The following is an 11,579-nucleotide window of genomic DNA, read 5'->3' as shown; positions in this document are numbered from 1 at the left end:
TATCTTAATTAATTAATTTCTATTCCATGAGTTTGACACCCTACTTACCCAAGCTATTCTAGAACCCAAATAGTTACACTACGTATAGGTGCATACATTAGTTAAGTTAGTTAGGTTATAATTTTAAAACTAGTAGGTACTTTTGTGTACATCTGGTAAACCCGACTTACCCAAGCTATTCTTTAAACCGACTAGTACACCCAAGGATCCAAAACTCCAATAATTCCACCATTAAAAAAGTCAAGAATCAACTTTCTACAAGAAGAAAGAAAAGAAGGTCGTCGAGTCAACTAGCACTTTCCAATCGAAAGATTTCAAACTTTTTGAAAAGACTCCAAATAGTAAGGAAGTAGGATACGAACCAAAAGCATTTACAATGAAAATTCAGGAGACGAAATAAAGTGAGGTTGAAGAGATGGCAGATATCACGACCATGATGATGGGGGAGTATAAAAAAAGGTTGCGTAACGACAACGGTTCAGGTCTTGTGCCACCCGAGATTCCAGCTGACAGGGGTTTTGAGCTCAAGGAGAACATTTTATTAATGCTCAAGGACATACCTTTTTCCAGGAAAAATTATGAAGATGCTTTCAAGCATATTGATGATGTTTTGGACATTGCTAATTATTTAAATGTCCCAAATGTTTCAAGAAATGCAGTATTACTAAGAATGCTTCACGTGACATTTACTAGAGATGCAAAGATATGGTTGAAGTCATTAGCTCCTAGAACAATAAGGACATGGGATAACCTTCATGAAGCATTTATCAAGCAATTTAGTCCTCCCTCCAAGATATCTATACTCAAGAAGAAGATAGCCAACTTTCAACAAGAAATGTGAGAGTCATTATACGAAGCTTGGGAGAGGTACAAAGGCCTTTTAAGAAATTGTCCCCAACATGACTTGAACATGCAAAAAGAGGTCTCTATTTTCTATGATGGGGTGAGTGTTACAACAATGTAACTCCTTGATTCTCAAGGACCAATAACAAAGAAAGAGCCAACCACCCTTAAAGAGTTAATTGAAGAATTTGCAAAGCACTTGAGAGAATATCGTAATTCACGAGAAGATATTATAAGGGGAAATGGCAATAGAGGGAACCAGAACATGGAAGCAGTATTGGAAAAATTAGAAAATATGGATCAAAGAATGAAAAAATTGGATCAATCTATACATGCTATAAGAGTTAGATGTGACAATTGCAATGGGCCACATTTAACTAAGCATTGCAATTTGGATGAGCACGGGAATAAGAAAGCGCAAGTGTTTTACTCTAGTGCTGATAAATATGATGAAGATTGGAGAAAGCCAAAAAAGGAGTGGTTGCCTTTATGACGAGTACAAGAAGCAAAAGGACGAGAAGCATAGGCAACCGGTCGAGGATAATATCAAAAAGTAACCACCACCCGAGAGGAAGATGGATTTTGAGTCAATGCTTAATAGGTTTATGGAAGCCTCTAAAAAAGGCATGATTCTAATGATTCTACCATGATAAATCATCAAGCTTCCATCAAAAACATCGAGACTCAACTTGGGCAATTAACAACACTTGTTAACGAGAGGTTACCTCCTACAAATCCCGATCCAAAATCACAACATCATGTAATGGCAATTTACACTAAAAAAGAAGTTCATTTTGAGCCATTAGTGATCCATGATACAACTACTATACATCCTGATCCATATCTGGAAGAAAAGAAGGCCGAAGCAGAAAAAGAAAAATCAGAATCGAGTTCTAATGAGTTACCATGTCGTGGTTACTGGAAAACCAAAAATCTACTCCTTTAAATTCGTACCAGCCTTCTTTTTCCATTCCCATCTTGATCTCTTAAGCATAACCAGGAGCCAAAACAGAAGAAGTTCATGGAACAAGTACCATCTCTTTCAATTAATTCTACATACCTCAAATCCATGGCTAAGCTTCCTAAGTTTTCTAAATATGTGATGAATAGCCGAAAAGAATTGGAGAAAGCATCCATAATCGTGCTTAATCAGATATGTTCAGCTGCAATAATTGATGGATTGCTAATAAAGATGGAAGATCCTGGCCGATTAACTTTGCCTTGTGAATTTGGCAATTCTACTTCAATAAATGCTTTAGCTTATTCGGGGGATAGCATTAATTTTATTCCATATTCATTTTACAAAAATATCGATCTACCTGTTGGGTTTTGGTCCTAAGAACATCCTATGTGCTCATACAAACCCTAATGCTTGGATCTAGGTTTCTCTATTGTACATGCATGTTATCCAAGACTATAAACCCTAATTCTAGCATACAAGTAATCATATTAGATATTAGAATAGGTTTATAATGTTACCTTGATTGTTATGTAGCAATAACAATCCCAATTCCTCCTTGAATTGACTTTGGAAGGCTTAGAGTCACAAGTGTCACTCCTCTAATGGTTCACAAACACCATAAGCAAGAGGATGAAGAGGAGAGAGGTTAGAGGCTGCCCAAAAACATGTGAAACCCTAGAAGGTTGCTTAGCCACGTTTTTGGTCCTTAAGGGATCTATATATAGTGAGACAATTAGGGTTATCTAACATGAAAACCCTAATTTGGTTGCTTAAGCCCTAAGCAACCCATTGAGCCCTTTCTTAAAGCCTTTGGACGATTTCATATGGGCTTCCCCCATAGAATTCGTCCACCTTATAATAAAAGACAATCCATGGCCCAAATTGCAATTATCTTATAATTACAATTCCAGTCCCTTAAGTTTAATTAATCTCTTTTAGTTACAAAATTAATTACCAATTAATTATTGACTAATATTAATTAAACAATATGATTTCTCCTTTAATATATTATTCTCGTAATATATTAATAAATCATATTTAATCCTTTCTCTCCATAATTCATCCTATCAAGTTGCTTTGGTGAAGGAAACCCAAAAGGACCATGCACCATCGGGTCAAGTACATACCAAAATAGTTATGGACTTAGACACTAATCCAACAGTCTCCCACTTGGATAAGTATAATAACTATTATGCGTATGACTTCAGATCCTGATCTGCAATCGTAGCTTTCCAAAGCCGCTGTCAACTCTGATCATATCAGATACACGTGTCCTTAGATAAGGTATCATATATTCCTCCGTTCTAGATATCATATGAGATATGATTTCAAATCATTCTCTTTGTACTATATCTCGATTCCCGATTTATGATGACTGACTAATTGAACAAATCAAATTAGCCCTAGCCCGGCCGAGCATTTACGTTTGTCATCACTAAATCATCGAGGGGCCCAAAGATATCGCTTTTATCCTACTTTGGATAAAAGGAACAGATAAACTTTGATACAATGGTTGCTTGCACTCACTAACCAAATCACACACAACAATATGTTTTATAACACCAAGTTACTAGTGCGTTTACATATTATCAATGTGCAACCTATTTGTAAGATACAACTCACACATCTCGGTTTCAAGAATATAAGATGTTATCGTCTCACTAATCACTCGTGATACAATTTCATGGAGTGATCCAAGTGAGCGTGGGTTTAATCCAATGCTCAAATCACATTCATAAGTACTCATGAACGTTGCAGCAAACATTTGCTTATGTCTAATGCTCTTTAGACAATCCACACACCAATTCACGACAGTCTTCATTCATATCTACTTCCAACATATGAACGACTGTGGCTCGTTTGAATAATTCGATTATTCTTAATAAACTCAATTATTCTGGAAGTCAAAACATGCAAATGTGAAACACAAGAATAATATTAATCCCATATGGCCTCAAACCTTTGAGTATAAATAAAACGCCTTTTATTTATCACCATATTGATTACTCATTATTTGTCGTTTCGGTTAATCAACTTCTAACTTGAATTACAACACTTGTCCCATGCTCCTAGCATGCACACAATGTTTACCTATGGTTCTTACTTTGTGAAATAGATCAAATTGAACACATTTCCAATCTTTCTCATTTCACAACTCCAAATCCTTTTCCATAAGTGAAAGAATATCAAATTCTTGCTACTTATAGAATATTCTAGATTCTAACATTCTATGCAACTATCCTTTCGTAATGTCACTGCACCAAAGTCACAAAGACTATTGTCAATGATATTACAAAGTCCTCTATTGGAGATTGTTACAAGACAATTCCTTAGATATGATGTCTCTCACTCAAAGTACATTCCTTTGAACATCCTTTTGCATAAAGGTTTCTAATCTAGACATAGTTATTTCAATATTCAATTCCCCATATGGACACGTTTCCATATTTTCCATATGACAACTCATTCTTAATAGAATCTTTTCAATTCATGATAATGTCGATATTGTCCATCCAATATGGAAACATTTCCATATTTTCCAATACTATACTTCCAACTACTCACAAGCGACCAATCCTCGTCGAACTTTGGATTGTCCTTTGATAGTTGTTTAATTATTTCAGTCAAAACCGATTCTAGTCCTTTTTCCCTCTAAATGCGCTAGACATTTGGAAAATTTTAGAATGGTCAAACATTAAAGCATTTGCAATCGATCCTATACCCGAAGCGTATGGGACACGACGCATAATGTTTTATTTGCTATGTTCTCAAAATTCGAATTGTGAAGAGGAATGCCGTAATCATAATCGAAATTTTAAGAACACACTATGTACCCTTGACTAAATTTATTAACATTTCTCAACCTAAACCTTTAGATTTGAAATGAAGCATAATATTCTCTCCTTTAATTATAGCAAAACAACTATTCCATCTTTACAACTTTGCAAAGAATGACTATTGTTTTCTATAATTAATATTGCCAACTTGCAATACTTTCCTTAATAATCATACAATCATAACATTTATGCTCCCACTATCATGATGATTATTATAAAACATAACACTTATACTCCCACTAGCTTCGACATGTATTCATAAACATCTTAACTTTCAGAAAAACAATACCTATTAAATTTCTTAAGTCCATGTTTCTAATACTTAATGCTTTGATAATCTTTTATCAAGGCCTCTTAAACTTATACACCTTTGCCTTAGATAGCTCATATGTGTGTCTAAACAATTAAGACTAATTGCCAAACTTCACAATTCAAATCATGGAAAGGGATATCGTAACCATAATCAAATTCGAGAATGCAATTTTACAATCACTATCTTCTTAAAATCTTTCTTAGTGAAAGCATTTCCTCACAATCATTTTCATGAAGGAGGAAATCTTATGGCACTAAGATTTAAACGGTGTATGTGTTCCTAGCCATGTGAATTTGTTAAACCAAAGTTTACGACAAATTCAAACTCATATGGACTGAACTTTCTTAATCTTGATTTCTTGCCTTATGGTAGCACAGCTGCCCACCATATCTTCCAAGTAGTTAAGCAGCTCACCCTTTCCTATCAATGTACCTTTCATTGATTAAGGTGCTTTGCCTTTTATGCGTTCAAATGAGAACTCATAGGACTCACATGCATAATTAACTCGATTGGATTGGCACAGAAACAAAATAATGTCAACACGATAGGTTGTAAACCTTAACTCGTGTGCTAGTGATGATCGATAAGGTTTATTTGATTTGTTTTTGAAACCTTTCAAGACCATTAAGACTCCCACTGACTCCTTGACATATAAGATTCTCTTGTCAAAACATTTCTTAACAAACAAATATTCAAGAGTTAGTGTAGTTTTTATCAAAACACTTCATAAATTGGTCTTAGTTGGTCTTTGTCTTATCCAAGACATCACAACTTTCCACATTTGATGAATGTTACAAACCTTCTTAATACTTTTCACTCAATGTCACAATCTTGACTTTAAGACTTCTTTTGGAACGAAGTATGATTGACTTCTTGATTTAACCATTTCTTCAATTCTTGATCCCTCTTCTTAGACATACAATTGTACTAAGACTCACTTAGAGGATCAATTGAGATATGGTTCTTAATCATTAAGACCTATCATAAAGCATAAAAGCTACTCTCCCTTCTTCTTAGAATGGAGAAACTTTTATCTTTCTGCCTACTTGATTCTTCTTATTCGTTCTGCTTATTGATTTAAACCTTTTTCAATCAATTCATAATCACACTTAATCTTGTAAGTATAATCATATTTACTAAACATTTAGTAAGTCATGACGAATATCATTGTTACTCTTATGGTGGGCTTGATTAACACACACCTTTGTGTACTCGATCTCCTAGTCTTTCACTTGACACTTTGTCAATGAATTAGTCTAATTTCCAAATATAAGATTTCTCATTCATCATACAAACAAGTTGCATGATTCCAAGTTTCTGTCCAATTGAAACTTGGGCGATGAGAAACTCTCCCTATTTGGTAAATTCTCGACTTTTCCATAAACACCATAAATAAGAATCATATCCATTTGTTGTAGAAATATGCAAACACCAATTTTTATAATGATTTCATTGCAAGGAAATAAACAAATAAATAAATAAGTCAAACAAAAATTTACTTTATTTATAAAAGCAGCGGAAAATATTTGTCCTTACAATGCAAAATCCATTGAAAACTATGTATTTCAAAAGAAAAATTTCTAACAACTCTATCATAACTATCTAAGCTCAAAATCTAATCTTCAAATCCATGCGATCAAGATCCATTCCTTGTGATTAGATTCATCTTGCTCTTTCACCAAGCTTCCTTTCTTTTCACCGATCCTGTAAAACATTCAAATTCAATCTTATCACATTATGTATTAAGAATTAATGAATATGAACTTAATGGAGTTAGATAGTGGATTTTACCTGAAGTGCAGCCATACTCTTTGACTCTCCCATCTTCTGGACTCTTCAGGCTCTTTGGGCAGACTTGTATCCAACGCCCTTTCTTTTGGCAGTAAACGCAAGTCGGTTCTCCTAGAACGTCCTCGGAAGCATGGTCGGTTGACTTTTCCAACAAATACGCTCCATTGCTTCGCCAAATCATTTCTGATTCAGCAGCAATGAGGATGTAAGTTAGATCAATGAGGTTGTCATCATGATCCATCATATAATACTTTCTTTTAAACTCATTATATGATTTAGGAAGTGACTGCAAAACCCAATTTACAGCCAACTCATCTGGGAATGACACACCCAACATTATCAACCTATCAATGTGTGATTTCATTCCTAGAACGTGGGCACACACGGGTTTACCATCTTCATGTTTCATTTCCAATAGGGCCTTAGTGATATTGAACCTTTCAATTCTTCGATCCTGTCGGTTGGGGAGAACAATAGGAGGAGGAGGAGGAAGTGAAGCATGATTTCTCGTTCCTCGATTGAATCGTGGAATACCATCTTCATGTGGAATGCTTGTTCCACGGGATTTGGGAAGACCATAGTTGTCGAACTTTGACATCTACAAAACGGGAGAAAAACAAATTCAAGTTAGTTGATTGATTGAGTCCTTAGTAAATCACCCAAATGAGATACTAAGGCTAGGACCCAACACAATATACTACAACTCGGGAGAGGGATGCCGTAACCCTAATTGCAGAATATTTGAAGGTAAGTGAATGACGATTCACTAATTTCCACCACGAAAAACGAAAAGGAATTTAAGTTTTAAATCTATGAAAACTCCTAGATTCTTTGAGATTCATTGAACTTTCAATGGCATGTTTAAATCTCGATATGCCCCTCTAGTTTGTGACTGGGATGCCGAGGATCACAAAGCGGGTGTGAATAACCATGCAAACTTACATGGTGCCCTCACATGTTACAGTCATCTATTTGATGTGCCGGTAAACCACACACGCTCCACCGAACTATGACAAACATTGAGTCACCCTTTGCTACCTTTGCTTAGAACCATTTAGTGTGCCGGTAAACCACACACGCTCCACTAACGTCTTCGCAAGGGCACAAAGTGTAATTTCATGGAATTGCATCAATTCACTTTTGCCTAAGTAACTAAGATTGGGAATTTTATGAAAACATTCAGTTACTTTAATAATTCATTATACTTATAATGGAAGGTTTCGTCCTATCCTACCCGTTCGGCTAACGACCCTCCACTAGTCAAGAGTGCGGTGGGTAAGAGTGGATACCCATTCAATCGCCATTTTATAGGCAATTTCCTTAAACACCCCTTATAGACCAGCTTCGTGAATGAGGCCTACTAACGGTAAGACTGACTTTTACTCATACATATATATATATATATATATATATATATATATATATATATATATATATATATAATGTTAGACTTTTAATGTTATATATAGTATAGGGTGTATTTTATACTTTCAAAATACTAGGTGGTCTAATTTAACAATTATACTCTTAATTCAATTAAATTGTAAACCTAAACTTTTATGGATTTATTAAATCTCTATTAATTATACACCTTGATTAATTAATAAAACCATAAGGGTGTGATTTGAACTTTTTCAAAACTATACTAGAGTTTTAGAATTTAACATTCCTAATTAAACTTTTAATCAACTTTTAAATTCCAAAACATGAGGGCAAGTTTTGAAACATTTCAACACATTAGGGTTTAGAATTTAAATATACATCAAAATTAAACAATTAATCAAAATTGAAATTCCAAAACTTGAGGGCAAGTTTTGAAACCTTTTTCAAAACATTAGGGTTTTAACTATTTAAATTTCAAAACAACAAAACTTTTGAGGTCAAATTTAAACTATAAAACCTAAAAGGGAAAATATGAAACTTTTCAAAGCATAAGGATCAAATAACAAATAATCTAAATTAACATTTAATTACATAATTATCCATATTTGATTTATTTAACGATTTCTTGCAAAACAATTTATCAATTTAGTCAAAATAATTAATCAATTATCACATAAGGAAACAATTATCTTATTAATTGATAAATATCTTCAATTAGATCAAGAATATAGTCAAATATATCATAAAATCGGATTTATATTGATCTAACGTGATAAGGTAACTATCCATAAGCAAAAACAGCAAGAAATCGTGAAGATATCCCCATCTGACGAGTTGACTCGTCGAGTCAGGCTTGGACTCGTCGAGTCTGCATGGACTCGGCGAGTCCAGCCTCCAGAACACCAAAAATCAAATTTTTCAGATATACAATGCATCAATACAATTGAAACCAGTCTAGGCTCTGATACCACTGTTGGGTTTTGGTCCTAAGAACATCCTATGTGCTCATACAAACCCTAATGCTTGGATCTAGGTTTCTCTATTGTACATGCATGTTATCCAAGACTATAAACCCTAATTATAGCATACAAGTAATCATATTAGATATTAGAATAGGTTTATAATGTTACCTTGATTGTTATGTAGCAATAACAATCCCAATTCCTCCTTGAATTGACTTTGGAAGGCTTAGAGTCACAAGTGTCACTCCTCTAATGGTTCACAAACACCATAAGCAAGAGGATGAAGAGGAGAGAGGTTAGAGGCTGCCCAAAAACGTGTGAAACCCTAGAAGGTTGCTTAGCCACGTTTTTGGTCCTTAAGGGATCTATATATAGTGAGACAATTAGGGTTATCTAACATGGAAACCCTAATTTGGTTGCTTAAGCCCTAAGCAACCCATGGAGCCCTTTCTTAAAGCCTTTGGACGATTTCATATGGGCTTCCCCCATAGAATTCGTCCACCTTATAATAAAAGACAATCCATGGCCCAAATTGCAATTATCTTATAATTACAATTCCAGTCCCTTAAGTTTAATTAATCTCTTTTAGTCACAAAATTAATTACCAATTAATTATTGACTAATATTAATTAAACAATATGATTTCTCCTTTAATATATTATTCTCATAATATATTAATACATCATATTTAATCCTTTCTCTCCATAATTCATCCTATCAAGTTGCTTTGGTGAAGGCAACCCAAAAGGACCATGCACCATCGGGTCAAGTACATACCAAAATAGTTATGGACTTAGACACTAATCCAACACTACCACCACTAAAAAGCACAAGGATGACCCTTCTAATGGCAGATCACTCAATCAGTAATCCACGTGGGATCATTGAAGATTAAATTTAGTTTTCTGGTTAACTTTGTGGTATTGGATATGAAAGAAGATGAACAACTGCCTATAATTTTGGGAAGACCATTCTTAAGTACCACATAATCCCTTGTTGATATTCATGACTCAAAGCTCACACTTCGGGTAGAAGATGAAAAAATCACTTTTGAAATGAATCAAAAAGTGAATTATGAAAAGCCAAGAAATGAAGTGTTAAGGGTGAATGATTTGGAAGAAGAAAATCTTAACGAGCTAGATGAGATAGAGAAATTGATGGAATAAGAGTTGTAAGCTTAGGAGAAGCCTCAGGTTGCAGAAGTAAAGTGCTCCAAACCAAGAGCTTTAATTCCCATGACATTTGTAGTGTTCGCGTTCACTACACCCAAGGGTCAAGTGGAAGAAGCATGTGATGAAGAAGAAGTTGATTCGGGTGACAAAGGGGAGATAAATGATGAAGATATGGGTAAAGAATTAGAGGAGTCAATAATTGTCAAAATGGAGTTAGACAAGGAAGATCATAAAGAGGATGAGAAGAAGATTACAAAGATGAATAAACAAAGCAAGGGGGTGAAACGAAAACACTGATCAAATGAAGAAAGAAAACTGGAAGAAGGTGTACGTTCGAAGGGTCCAAGCATACAAGACAATTTAGAAGGAGAGAAAGGAGACAAGGAAGATCCCACTCCCACCCGCAACAACGTAGAGTGGGAAGGAGTCCGGCTCACGACTCCACAAAAAGAAGCGCTTCTCGGGAAGCAACCCGATGTTTTGAGAGTTTTAATTTTCTTTTCCTTTTGATTTCTTTTTAGTTTTAGTTCTGTTTTTATTTTTAGTTTTAGTTCAACCGAATGATCATGTGTTTCTTTAGTCTTTTGATCTTATTTTGTAGTGTTGAAAGAAAGTGAAGCAGTGAAGGACCTTAATTAATGAAAAAGCCGAGAGAATCTTGGAAGACTACAATTGAAGACCATATTTTTAAATAAGTGTGGGGTTCTTACCAGATGACGTGAAGAGTTTTAAAGAATTTTACAAAAAGAAGAGGTTGGGAATGGTCCTAAGCCATTAAGAAGTAAAGATGCATTATTTTGGCTCTTAATGACATTTTGAGAAGTCACCACGATGTAGCCATCATGTCCACGCTGTGGTATTTGTTGTTATCATGATTGAATTCCATTAGTCCTATTCCCAAGATGCGGCATCATTAGACCATGATGTGGCATTCTTATTTTTCGCTATCATGCCAACTTCTTACTCGACACCACAACGTAGTGTTGCTTTCCCATGTCGTGGCTAAGATTCAACACATTTTTTTGAAGACGGTTCTTTGATCTATTTTAATACAACACATTTACATTCACAAGAAAAGAGTCCAAAAGTACTGTTTCCATCCATTATATTAGATGTTGACCATACAAGTTTCAGAATTCGATCTCACCATTACTACCCTGGGGGAGTCTATTTCAATTTCTCCTTTTTACTTTTATACTCTTTGATTGTTCAAATATGCAATGGGGACATTGAATGAATTAAGTGTGGGGTAGGGGATGAATTTATGAATGCAAGCACACTGAAACAATTGAAAAAAATGGTTAGGAATTTAAAAAA

At 34.7% G+C, this 11,579-nt stretch overlaps 1 non-coding gene across 1 annotated transcript; it reads right to left on the bottom strand.

The window, feature by feature from the left end:
* Nucleotides 1-799: 799 nt before the first annotated feature.
* LOC145096682 (small nucleolar RNA R71) lies at nucleotides 800-906 on the bottom strand. The gene has a single exon (XR_013704053.1). It is a non-coding gene; the product is annotated as a small nucleolar RNA R71 (small nucleolar RNA).
* Nucleotides 907-11,579: the final 10,673 nt, after the last annotated feature.

The sequence above is a fragment of the Lactuca serriola genome, chromosome 3 (assembly GCF_051521515.1).
Source record: "Lactuca serriola cultivar US96UC23 chromosome 3, Lser_US96UC23_V15, whole genome shotgun sequence".
Lineage (NCBI taxonomy): Eukaryota > Viridiplantae > Streptophyta > Magnoliopsida > Asterales > Asteraceae > Lactuca > Lactuca serriola.
This window is presented reverse-complemented; position numbering and strand designations above follow the sequence as displayed.